Source organism: Panthera leo, chromosome D4 (genome assembly GCF_018350215.1).
Source record: "Panthera leo isolate Ple1 chromosome D4, P.leo_Ple1_pat1.1, whole genome shotgun sequence".
NCBI classification, from domain to species: domain Eukaryota; kingdom Metazoa; phylum Chordata; class Mammalia; order Carnivora; family Felidae; genus Panthera; species Panthera leo.
Window position 1 is genome coordinate 77,091,395 of NC_056691.1, and position 11,166 is coordinate 77,102,560.

Below are 11,166 nucleotides of genomic sequence, written 5' to 3' on the forward strand. Positions count from 1 at the left end.
GTTTTCTGACTCTAAGTGGATGTTCTGTCCACACACAGTGACTTGCTGTCCTCCTCGTCCCCACCCCTCTTCCTCTCTTCCTGATTACAACTCTATCTCTTAATTCCCTACCTCAAACTTTTTGTGCCCTGAAGCCTTATCGGGCTAGGACAGGCAGTCCTGGGCAGAAGGCCCACTCAGTACCCTGTGAATAGTCCTTTGCATTCTCACATACAGCCTATGTTGTGTACCAAAACCTTATTCCCTTTGGTGGGAGGAAACTGTTAATTACAGACGCGGGCTCATGGGCTCTGCGTTCCAAAAAGACCCAGGGCCTGTCTTTGTGTCTCGCCCAGCCCAGCAGAGAAAAGCTAAATTGTGTTTGAAAGCCTTACAAGGGGAACGTTAATTGAGGCATAAAAGCGTGTGTCTTTGATCTTCCCAGGACCTGTGGTTCTCCCATTATCTGAATCCTGTTCCTGATGACACAGGTTGGAGCAAAGCCTGCAGTGAGACGGGCCAAAGGCACCAAGCTGGATGTCCTAGCTGCTGCCTCTCCCTTCTTTACACCACGGTGAAAGCTCTGCCTATAGGTATTTAGCTGTGACTTACATTTGCAGCAGCCTAGCCCTGATCTCCGTGGCCATCTTCCTGCTCTACAATACAGGCCTGTGTTCTCAGCCTTCAACTATTTCTGTGAGCATTTCTGTGCTTCCCTTCTAGAACTCCCCCCACCCCAGGATAATTTCTCACGTCTGTCCTAAGTCTCAGCTTCACTGACATGACTCACTGACTTCACAGCTGGATTTCAGGGTTTTGTAAGATGTCGTGTTCATTCATTCACTTAGGCATTCGGTCATGTAATTTCTCCTTCACTCATTCACCCGTGCACTTCTTCAAGCATTCACTTACTTTTTGGTCTCGTGTCTAGTCTTTCACCGACTGAGCCCAAGGAGACTGCATGTGTTATAAGTTGACTAGAGTCACTGTACAAGTATAAGGATTCCTGCATGCACATGCCTGTTTGAGTTACTGAAAGCGGCTGGAGGGAGCTCTCGCAGTGGCCTAAAATCTGTGTAACACTGCACTTCCCAGAGAAGTGTTCATCCAGGGTTGTTTGAAGGTCTGAGGCGGTATTTAATGAGCAAGTCAGCTTAGTGTAATACAAAAGAAGTTAGTTTTGGGAGTGGAAGAAAGCTCTGAGTTCAAATGTCAGCACCACCACTTAGCAGTCATATGACTCTGGGCTCGCTGCTTAAACTGCTCGGAGCCTCACTGTTCTCATTTTTAAAAGAGAGGTACGGATATCGATCCGGGGAAAGAGAAAATACTCGTACATACTTATACAGATCCTGGCACACCACTGCTGTGGTTGGTAATATATTACTGCTCACTTGTGAAGGTGAGTTGCAACCCAGCCAGACAGCATTGCTGACACGTCCCCGTGTCCTCTGGGGAATCACAGATACTCTGATAGTCTCATAAGATAAAAGCTGAAAAATGGGCCTTCTTTGAGGAAGCTTTCAGCATAAAATGAAACTGCTGATGCTTTAGCCTTCCCTTTCATCCTGGGGGCCCATGTGTGGGGACAGCAGTAGTGACATCTAGAAGAGTGGCAGAAACAGGTGAAGAGTCTGTATGATGGCAGCAAAGCTTGGTCAGCTCAGTAACGTTGGAGCTTCTCTGCCCCCATCTGGGAATGCGTCGCCTGTTTAAAACGTTCATTCATTCTTCTACCTATTTGTAACATATTTATGTTTGATATGCTAAGTTCCTGACAGACTTCTGAAGAGGCCTGCCCTAAGTTACCCCCTGACTGCCACTGCACTTCTAAGGTAGTTTTCAAATATTATTATCTTTTTTTTTTTTTTTTTTGTCTTTCCTTGCAGCACCTTTGCTGTATTCAGAAGACACCTTGCTAGAAAATCCCATACATAAAACAGATACAGGTCTGTTGTAGTGGAAATTGGGGTCAGGTTAATGGAGCCTGCCTGCTCAGTCTCTGTTGGGCCTGTCCTTCCATCCTCTGCAGGCTTGCGGGGATTCTGGAGGACCCCGTTAGTTTAGGAAACTAAAGAATGAAGACCTCATGTGGCTATTGCCAATGTGCAACCCTATTTTATCAGAACGATGAAATAATAACCATTTGCACCAACGTGCTTACAGTCCAGGACTGGCAGATTCATCAGTCACACAAACAGGGCAGTTTTGATGGGAAGAGCGGGATGCAGTTCAGGGTATGGGATGATGGTGTTATGGGGAAGGCATAGGGGCAGGTGTGTTCACATGTCTTATGTCATGGAGTTGTCAGGCCAGCCTGTGATATATGAAGGAAGTAACATCACCAACCAGCAATGCGTCCATTTTGTGTACTAGGAAACTGAAGCTCATAGAAGTCACCTGGCTGAGAAGTGGCCGGGCTGAGATTTTAGTTCAGGTCTTCTTTTTATTTTTTAACTCTTTTTTTAATGTTTATTTATTTTTGAGAGAGAGGGAGAGAGAGAGAACGAGAACAAGTGGGGGAGGGGCAGACAGAGAGGGAGACACAGAATCCAAAGCAGGCTGAGCTGTCAGCACAGAGCCCGACACGGGGCTTGAACTCACAAACCGTGAGATCATGACCTGAGCCGAAGTCAGACGCTTAACCGACTGAGCCACCCAGGTGCCCCTTGAATTCAGGCCTTCTGACTCTCTTTCTCATAGGTACTATGGCACTTCCCAGGCCTCTTCCTTCACCTCCTTGAGTGCTGTATCAGCTGTCCTCTTTGCACTGAGTGTGGGGAGGATGCACGACCCCAGGAATGTACCAAGCACCCATCCAAATGGCCACTTTCCTTTCCCTTTCTGCTCCTTATCCCTTTATCTTCATCAGGGCTGACAGATTGGTGTGTGTTTCAGGAAGATAAATGTCCCCTCAGATATTCTGACAGAGATGTCTCATCTTGGGAGATAGGCTTCCAGTATCCCTCCTAGATGCCAGAGATTGGAGCATCCAGAGGCTGTGCCCTCCCCCTTCCTGAGCCTTCAAGGGTGAAGCTAAAGTAAGCAGAGCCAACAGTGGCTGAGGGAAGAGCTTCTAGAATCAGGAGTAGCACCTTCCTGGCCATCTACAACCCAGAGTCAGGTGAGTGAGGGAAGGAGGGGGATTCATTATCTGAGGCCAATTTCCTTACCTCTCCTTTGAATCTTGGCTTTCAAGTGAGAAAAGAGGCTGTACCAGGATTTGAGGACAATTATGGTTTCCCTGTAGTCAATAAGGTCAGTTGGTCCCTCAAAATGTGTCTACACATACAGTGTGGAATGAGGCTTCTCCTTTGGGCTTGGAAGTACATGGAAACCCCGAAGAAAAGGAGCCACCAATGATGGAATTGCTTTTTGTCACCTGAGCAGCCCTTCACTGTAGAAAGAAAGAAAGAAAGAAAGAAAGAAAGAAAGAAAGAAAGAAAGAAAGAAAGAAAGAAAGAAGAAGAAAGAAAATCTTTCTTGTGCATTGTCTCATTTCATCCTCACAATAATCCTCTCAGGCAAGACAGACATAATCATTCCATTTTACAGAGGGGGAAACTGAGGTTCAAAGTGGCCATGTGACTTGCCTGAAAGCTCACAAAGTGTTGGAGCCAACATTTACATCCAAATCTTCTGACTCAAATGCAGGAATATTACTATACTCATCAATGATTACTTTTATGAGAGTATTTATCTCCATAGTGATGCCAATGAGTTTGCAAAAGATGGAGTTCTGAGGTCAAGTTGCTTAAATGTCATTTCAGTGAAATTGTAATAGGACACTCCTTGTAGCATTTTTGAAGGAATGAGAGGGTTCCTCATCAACTCAACCTTACTTCCAATGCTTGGTCTCAGTTGAGGAAAGAAAAACACAGAAAAAATAGTACATATGTTTTGGAAGAGACCATGGCCATGTTTACACAGAGCAAAACTTAAAAATTTCAGGAAAACTATAAGACAGCAAAATTTTCTGGGGCACTAGTTCCTTATACAACAATCTTATGGTTAATAGAAGGATTTCAGTAAATTGATGGGTGTTCCGGGAGCAGAGGAAGAATACATAAAAAGGGCAAAAGGGTTTAAAATAGTGAGGAATGGTGTAGCAGCTGGGTGGCTCAGTTGGTTGAGCAGCCAACTCGATTTTGGCTCAGGTCATGATCCCAGGGTCATGGGATCAAGCCCCACATTGGACTCTGCACTGGCCATGGAGCCTGCTTAGGATTCTCCCCCCCACCCTCTCTCTCCCTCACTCTCTCTCCCCTGCTCATGCTCTCTAAAATAAATTATATATATATATATATATATATATATATATATATATATATATATACACATACACACACACACACATATATACGTATATACATATATATACATATATCTATGTATATATATGTATATGTATGTGTATATATGGGGGGAATGGTGCTCACCATGTTCAGCTGCCATTTCCCTTACCACTTTTTAGGAGCATATTCTGTTAGCATAGTGCAGCTGGACTTGTATGAGAATGCAAGGCCCTTAGCCTCTCCCCTGTCCAGTCCCACATGTATGCATCAGTACCAGATTAGTCTCAAAGCATGGCTCTGGGCACATCACTAATGGCCCTGCTTGGATACCCTCATTGCCCAGCCCCCCCCCCGCCGTGCCTGCTGGGTAAAGTCAAAGCATCCTAGCCAAGTATTTAAGGCATTTAACATGCTGGCCCTAATTAATCTTTCCAACTTTATCTCCTAGAACTGCCACTCTTCTTCATCAGAAACTGCTTTGTATATTTCCCCCGTGGCTTTCTGCCCTCACCCCTTTTTTCACCAGTCATCCCCTTCCCCAGATTACCAAATCCAGTCTGTTCCTGCTTTTGCCTCACCTCTCCACACACCTGGTGTTACTAGAGGCTCACACCTAGCCTCAACCTTAGCCTATTTCATGCATCACAAAACTTGGAGATGAAAAACAGAGACTAGGTCAATCTGCACTAGATTATGTACTTGTCCTCCACATTTGTCTAGCTGCTGGACTCCTTCAGTTTGCTAAGAGGGAGAGCCATTGATCTTGGGCTCCAAATATCATCCCTGGGTCCCTGCACAGTTTGACATTACCATAGGACTGATTTTTGCTTGGAATTTTATGGCCCTGCCTCTTCTTTTCATGAGGCTAGATTCCTTTTCTGGAACACCAGACTGCTGACTGGTTGGTAACAATGATCTGTTAGGTCTTCTGATACCTCGTAGATAAGCAGGATACTCTCATTTCTCTGCACGCTGCCTCTCCATAAGGTTCCTCATCTGTGCTTTCCCATCACTTGTGGGTTCTCAACTCTTTGGATTCCGTATGCCAACCTGCTGGATTGGACTTTTGCTCACCTATCATTAGCCTAAATGCTATCTCTTCTAAGAAGCTGTCTCCGATCTCTTCAGTTTCACATGATTCTCCATTCAAGATAGCTCCTTGGAAGGACCACTTTCTTGAAATATGGTTATATGTGATGGTGACATGGTCAGTTCTTCCCGAGAAAATAAAGGGTTCTACGTGTATAGTCAATCCCATAGTATAAATGTTCCCATTATGGCAGATTTCAAACCACTACCCAAGTAGGAACAGATGTGTACAATGGGCTCTTGGCAGCTGGCATGAACTGGTGCCAGGACTCTCTGGTTATGTGTGTTCTGTTGTTGTCTTTAATTCTGTCCCTACTCCTGTTAGAGCCACTGGACTTCTCTGATTCTTTTTTTTTTTTTTAATGTTTATTTACCTATGTTGTTTGTTTTTGTGGTTTTTTTTTTTTTTTTTTGAGAGAGAGAGAAAGAGAGAAAGAATCCCAAGCAACCTCTGTGCTGTCAGCACAGAGCCCCATGTAGGACTTAATCTCACAAACAGTGAGATCATGACCAGAGCCGAAGTCGAGAGTCAGATGCCCAATGGGCTGAAACACCCAGGCACCACAACTTTGATTCTTGAACAGAACATGCTCTCCCACACCTCTGGGTATTTGCAAATGCTACTCCTCTCCCAGTCACATTCTCCTTCCAGGGCCCCAAGTCCTTTATGTGCATCTGCCTAACTTGTTTTAGGGCTATCTTTCCACTAGCCTGAAAGCTCTGAGAGGCATACATCGTGCTTATTTAGCTCACCACCATATCCCTAGCACCTCGCTCTGTGATTGACGCATAGTGAACTCTCACAGCATGCCTGTTGACTATACTATCATCTTTTACTGGATGGTAAATTTTTATCAGCATATTTCCTGTGAAGAACTGGTATGCTTTTCCTTTATCAGTATTAGACATCTAGCGAACAATTGTGTTTTCCTTTTTGCTTCAGCAGACGGGATGCTCAAGCTGATTTAATAACCTCTATATGTCAGACAGTGTATATCTAAGTTCCAGTATTTTCTTTACATTGGTCTGGTCCTTTTATTTGGCTTCTATTTGCCATTTTCAATTTCATTGCAGGTATTTTTGAAAGCGTCCTCAAATTTGCTGGGTAACAATATAGGATATAGACAAATATAATTCCTTACTGTAGTTTGTTTGTTTCGTCATTGAGCAAACACCCTTGTTGTGCCTTAAAGCAAGACCTCCCACCAGGCCTGGCAATGGGAGGGAGCAGATTGAAAGTGTTGGGATTTGGGCTTTGGAATCATAAGGATCTGTGATAGAGTCCCCAGTTTGTCACCAGTTTGCGATATGACACCAGGCAAGTTAACTGGCCTCTCTGATTTGAAGTTTCTTTATCTGTTACCTGGATGTAATAATGTACTCCTCACAGAGTAGTTATGGAGATTAAATTAAATAATGTGTGTAAAGTGCTTAGTACAATTCCTAGGACTTGGTGAGTGCTCCATAAATGACAGGTATAATTACAAATACTGCTAGTGAAAAAGACACAAGTCATGGCAGAATCATAGCAGGGGGTTGGCAAAGGCCAGCTTATTTATGCTGCAACCCCTTCTATCTTCCCCCATCCTTCTGATGCGACCCCTCCCGTTAACCTATCTCTGAACATCACAAAAAATACCAGTGCTAAGTCTTTGATTTGCTAAGAGTGCATCACTGATTCCCCCAGGGATAGTGCCTGGCTAAAACCCCCTACTTTCATTTGCTGGGAGAGAAACTTTAATTCAGCACACTGAAGAAAATGCAATTTGGTACATTTCATCAATTTATTGCCCTCAATTTGCTCAATTTGTGCAGAGGAGAGGTGAAGGCATGGAAAGCAAGCTATAGAATGTTTAAGATTGTACAGGACCCAGACGCAGGCTTATTCATTGGCTGCTTGCAGCAGCCACCCCGGGACATCTGTTCTACCTAACGCCGATGGGTGTGTGTGGCTTCCACTGATCTACCTGGAGCACCGTGTCAGCCTCCTGGGGATGCAAGGAGAGGACACAGAGTGGACCCAGGTTGTGGCTTTCTCAACCAAGTATTGTGGGTGAATTTTACAAAGTTACTGTGGTCGCCTCAGACTTCCTTGTTGAGTTTGCTGTATGTTTATTCTCAGCGTCATTTATTAAGTATTTGGTGTGCTTACTAATGTATTAAGTATATGTATTAAAGACCTGATCTGTACAGGACGCTGTCATAGGCAACACCTCACTCACGAGCAATGCTTAGCAATCTTCTTTTCCAAATGTATTGATTTTCCTACAGTTCCTTAAAATGCCTTGGCTCTGCACACTAACTAGCCTTCACTTGTAACCTCCCCTTAGCTTGAACGACTCCATTCTTCTCCAAGAACAAAATCAAGACTTATTTTATTTTTTTAAGTTTATTTATTATTTTGAGGGAGAGACAGAGAAATTGAGTGAGGGAGGAGCAGAGAGAGGGAGCCCAAGCAGGGTCCCTGCTATCAGCTCAGAGCCTGACATAGAGCTGGAACTCACAAACCGTGAGAACCATGACCTGAACTGAGATCAAGGGTCGGATGCTTCACTGACAGAGCCACCCAGGTGCCCCAAGACTTATCATTGTAGTTCCAATTGAGCTAATAATTAGGAATGACCATTTTTTCATTCTTCCATTCATTCTTTTAGTGGATGTTTATTAAGACAGGCACAGTGTTTAATGCTGGACACACAAAACATTTAAAGAAGTATATATGATCATTCTTTTTTTTTATACAAAGAAATTAGAAGCTCTGCAATTGCCCAATGTTTATCAATTATAATGGTAAAACTGGAATTAGACACCAGGTCTAGATGTTTTTAAGGTTCATGCTTTTCTCGCTGTGCTACCTCACTCAATGCAGAGCGATCCTATATAGATATTATCTATTGTTGTGACAATCATTTGACTTAGACGGTCTTTGTGAGGTGGCATAGCCCAGACACGAAGAATTTGCAAACCGGTCCTGAAGTTTTGGGATATACTAGGGACATGAATGGAACATGATCATCCAGTGGTGGGGGGAGAACCAGCATGACAAATGATGGATGGCCTGGAGTCAGATTCTGGTTCAAGTGCAGAAGGAGGGCCAGGTAGGGGTAGGCACCATAATCTAAGGACCTGCCCGATGCCTAGCTAAACCTTGATAAGACGGAAATGTACACGTATGAGGGAGAGCACTTAGCAGTTCTGGAAGAATCTGTGTGGATAATGTCCCATAGTCATAGGAGATCTTTGATGTTCTATGATTGGCCTCCTAACCCCCGTCCTCCCACATCCTTCTTTCAGCTGCCTGTTAGTTTGCACGGTGCTGTGCTCTTGAACCTGTGTCTACCAATACTGAGATTGCTGGACCAGTCTCTTGAGCCAGGCAAGGCCATTAAAGATTTCTTGGAATAAAACATGAGTGCATAGGGACCATTACAGCCTCCATCACTGTCATCTTACTCTGTGATTTTGGGCAAGTTACTCTTTTGTTTTATCCCTGAATTTCGCTTTCCTCATTTTAAAATGTGTGCATATGAATATAAAATGTTTAAAGGGAACACAAGTAATTGCTAACAGCAGTCGACTCTGGAGAAAACACCTTGAGGACTGGGGAAATAGAGAATTACTTCCCTTGTTATTGCATTTCAAATGGTTTGCATTTTAGCATATCCTCTTATTTGTGTATTCTCTCTGTGTGTTTTATATGTATACACACACCATATATACATATGTGTGTAGGCACACACATATATACCCATATGTATACATGTATACACATGTACACATATAAATTTATCAAATTATAGTTACCACCTGTTATGTTCCAAACGCTTAGTATTGAATGTTGGCTTGTCAATCAAAGGATTTGCTTCCCCAGTAAACAGTGGCTCTTAGAAGGCAAGGATGGAGTCTTGATCATTTGTGTTTCTCTGGAGCCTAACATGGGACTTGGCACATGACAAGTGTTAAATAGATATTTAGAAAATTACTTTTAAGAATATGTGAATGTGTAGAATTACATGTTGGGCTAGGTAAGAATCTTTTGAGGTGGGTCTTCACAACTTGGGAATCTGTACATTACACGTGTATCACAGGGGCTTTGCATCCTCAGGCAAAATTGTGTATCTCTGAGCATCTTGCTCCTTAGTGTAGGATGCCAGGGGGCATGGTCTGGGAGGTCAGAGCCAGTATCAGGGACCAGCAGCAGTCATGGGCAGTTTAGATCCTGGGTAGAGACTTCTCTAGGTCTTCTGACTTCTGCTCTGGGTCAGGGCTTCTAGGTGTCTGTAGCCAAAGATCAAGGCAAAACTCCGGGGTGGTATCTTGTTCCTGAAGAAGCCAAGTGGTAAGGGTAGAAGGTGTAGACTTGAGGGAAATTCTCGTACGCCAAGCCTTCCCTTCAGGCACAGTGCGGGAGTTAGTGCTGTGGGGGGTGACTTCCTCCTAAGCAGCCAGGCTGTCAGCTTCCAGGCCTTTTTCTTGTGACATCTGCTCTAGCAGCCAGGAGCTGGGTCACAAGCTTCCTTCCTCTCCTGCTTCTGTGCAGCACAGTCCGGAGGCAACGGGGAAGAAGAACGAGGGAGGGAGAATGTTGTGTACACAGAGTTTAAGTGATGTCTTCAGGGCTTGGGAAAATGTAATTCTGTTTGAGCAGTTTGCTGGCAGTTTTGCAACTCATCCCCCTGAATTAGGGACCGAATGAAGTCATTAGGCCCTAATCAAAAGCAGCTAATCAGGAGTCAGTGGGAGATCTACCAATTAATCGCGGCTGGAACCCAACGAGCTGAAGTACCCAAGGCTGGATGGATAAAAGTAATGAAATTAAGTATCAGTGCCATGCAATGCCGCACAACTTCAAGAGCCAGTTACGGGCTGCTCAGCCCTTCCTGCCATATGAGAAACAGAGACTCAGTGCCAAAGCATGGATGGGTTGGGAAGCAGCTTTGGAGCTTGCCCTGAGATTTTTAGAGATCCAGATATGTGTAAACAGGCAGCGGGAGGATATGAAAAAGAAGATGGGGCTGGATTTTTGTAGATGTGGTAACACGGTAATAGCATGGTATGATATAATATAACACTGTGGTTTGATAGTCATGTGATAATACCTCTTTCATAGCATTTAAACAATTGATGCCCATGTTCTTTGTGGACGTATTGTTCTCTCCATCTAGACTCTGAGGACAGCGGTTGTTTCGGATTAGTCTCTTGTCCCCATACCCAGCATAGCACTTGATTGCTGCTAAATACATCATTAAAGATTCATTTAATTTTTTCTGGGCGGAGCAAGGATTTAAGTCGAGGCTTTCAATTCTAAGTGCTGCATGCCTTTTCCTAGACCACTCAGGCCAAAGGATTCAGTGTCCTGAGTTAATCAAAATAAAAATTATTACCTGCTGCCAGTTTCTGGTTCAGAAACATCCAAATACTTTGAATCACAGCTTTTAGGGGATCTTACAAAATAGACTGTCGAGTCTAAGCCTCTCCATCACAGGTGGAGAAACCAGGACCAGAGAGCGACAGGAGCTTGCCCCAGGTCCCCCAGCATATCTGGTTCAAGTTGTTTCACTCAGCACCTGGTCCTTTGCTTTCATTATTCATGATCACCCTTCTTATGCGGCATTTCTTTGTTGTCTGAGATTTCCAGAGCTATTAGTCTGTCTAGATTGGGACCAATTAAAGGTTTGCAAAAGTGTTCTTGGATTCTGTATTGGTGGCCAGGGCAGTGAGTCTGGGCCACAAGGCAGGTGGGGGGCATCTAAGGCACAGGAATTATCTACATTAGGAGGTCTGTGTTAAAAATAACAGAAAA